A 2,399-nucleotide genomic window follows, 5' to 3' on the forward strand; every position below is an offset into this window, starting at 1 on the left:
AAGTTTCATTAGATTCTAAGAGGTTGCTGCAAACTCACAAACAAATGGGCGCTAAATCTTCACGCTTTATAGTTAAATTATTAAAATGTTAAGAATTTTGTGCAATTTAATTTGTTTTTACACATTACATTTGTTTTTTGTAAGGGGATATCAAAGTCTACCAATTTTCAAAAAATCATAAATTTTTTATTTCAGGTTTTGAATCTGCAGTCTTTTGTTGCTTATTTTGGTACTAATTTTGCAACGAACCGAGCACGAGAAGTGGCCGAAAAACGATCATACACATTAGAATTCCAGTGCGGCGTGGAACAATCTCGGCGGAATAAAACGCCGCTCCTGCAAAAACACGATTTTCAAACTTTATCAACCTTTTTCTTGGAAACTATACATCGTATTACAATAAACTTTTTTTTGTTTTGTTGGTAGAAGCGTAGCAAAGACTTTTATAACTTTTGAGCTTTGTCAACGAAACACAGCTTTATAAAAACGAAAAAGAAGAAGAAAAAATGCCTGAAAAAATAAAATGTTGTCTTCTTTTTCTTTTTTCTCTGGCTGTGTTTCGTTTACAACGCTTAAAAGTTATAAAAGTCTTCGCCAAGCTTATACCAACAAAACAAAAAAAAAAGTTCCAATATAATGCGTAGTTTTTCAGAAAAAGGTGCATAAAGTTTTAAAATCATGTTTTCACAGGAGCGGCGTTTTATTCCGTCGAGGTTGTTCCACGCCGCACTGGAATGCTTATGTGTATGATCGTTTTACGGCCACTTCTCGTGGTCGGATCATTACAAAATTAGTATCAAAATAAACAGAATAGACTGCAGACTCAAAATCTGAAATAAAAAATTATAAGTTTTCAAAATTTTCAGTCATTTATGTCCCCTTAAAGTGTATGTCTTGTGGACGATTCACAAGCGCGTAAATATTTTGTGAATTTGTGGTAATAGTAGAATTAAATTGAACAATTCGTTTCTACTCATATTCATAGTTTTACCTTCACAATTTTTTTGATTTGAGCACAAATCGAAAAAAATTATACAAATTCCCAGGCTGCCAATTTATCACGCTCACATACCCCGGTGCAGATTTACGACGCATGCGGTACCACATTTGCATCGAAATGGCAAAAAATAAATGTCATCGTGCTCAATTATGCATGTAAATCGATGCTCATGCATGATATGCAAAAAGAAAGCGTCTATCCATACTGCAATGCTACGGCTCTAGCTCTGGTTGGTAGCTAATGGTCTTTACCCGACCGATTAGATATGCTCGTTGTCGTTTTTATTGTTTCCTTTCCATGGCACTGCCGGACGGTTTGTAAAAATCATGTGCAACAATTTTATTTTTTTTTTCTGGCGGGGAAAAATATTTCTACAAGAAATGCTGGCAAGTAGGTAGCCATGTTTTGCTGATTGAAATATGTTTTATTTTTGAGATACTGTGAAGAAAACTGCTCACCGAATTCACGGTGTGCCCGGTTTCCTAGCTTGGGCGGTCCATTTAGTAATGAAACAAAAGTTTACCGGCATATCCCGGCACTACCAGTGAACAGTTTTGGAACTTTAAAATTCTTCTGGTGAGTAAATATCCATAACAGTAACAATACATTATTGACATTTTGTAGATCGATCGTGATCGATGTATCACAAAAAGTAAACAGGCTGAAGGAAACAAGAAAAAATGTGCACAATCATCTGTTCAAAATCTAGTGTGGTCCGAGAGTAAGATTGTAAAAATGCTGAAATTACCCAGAGAACTATATGGATGTACACTCCATCTAGTAAAAAGTACAAAAAAAGTACACTCGACACGTTAGCGACGGCTTGGAAGCAACAAGCCAAATTTTGGAGCGAAGCGAAATCAACCACTGGTGAACACTACTGGTGAACACTAGACATCATCTGGGCAAGTCTTGTGGTACTCTGACATTCCAAACTGCACAATTCTAAGTAGCACTTCTAGTTTTCAACTAGTAATAATCGCACCTCGGCAGAACCTTATTGGTTACGATATCGCCACTGCGCAAAGCTGGCACTTCTAGTAGCATCAACCTATTTATGACAAGAATTAGTCATATATCGGTTGCCACAACTACTTTGTAATAGTGATGTTAGTAAACGAGGCGAAAATGCTACTCGAAAGAGGGGAGTTGGATTCCTGCTGAGCCTCCAGAGAACACAGGTAAGAAACCTTATTGCAATCCAGTGCACCAAACGAAGCTGCCGATCTGCAAGAAAAAGAGTTTTTACAGCCAGCTGAACAATGTGGTTAAGAAAACTCCAAAGGGACACCCAAAAGAGGGCGAAGCTTCAATGAGTCATGGGACGCCATGGCCAATGAGAGATAAGCGAAAACGTGGAGCTATTTACGAGCAACCTTAGGATTTTGGGCAGAACTGA

At 37.4% G+C, this 2,399-nt stretch overlaps 1 non-coding gene across 1 annotated transcript; it reads right to left on the bottom strand.

Annotated features, from left to right (window-relative positions):
- Window positions 1-1,953: 1,953 nt before the first annotated feature.
- LOC128733227 (U4 spliceosomal RNA) lies at window positions 1,954-2,030 on the bottom strand. Its single transcript, XR_008411902.1, has one exon. It is a non-coding gene; the product is annotated as a U4 spliceosomal RNA (small nuclear RNA).
- Between the last annotated feature and the right edge of the window lie 369 nt (window positions 2,031-2,399).

This window comes from Sabethes cyaneus, chromosome 1 (genome assembly GCF_943734655.1).
Source record: "Sabethes cyaneus chromosome 1, idSabCyanKW18_F2, whole genome shotgun sequence".
Classification (NCBI taxonomy): Eukaryota; Metazoa; Arthropoda; class Insecta; order Diptera; family Culicidae; genus Sabethes; species Sabethes cyaneus.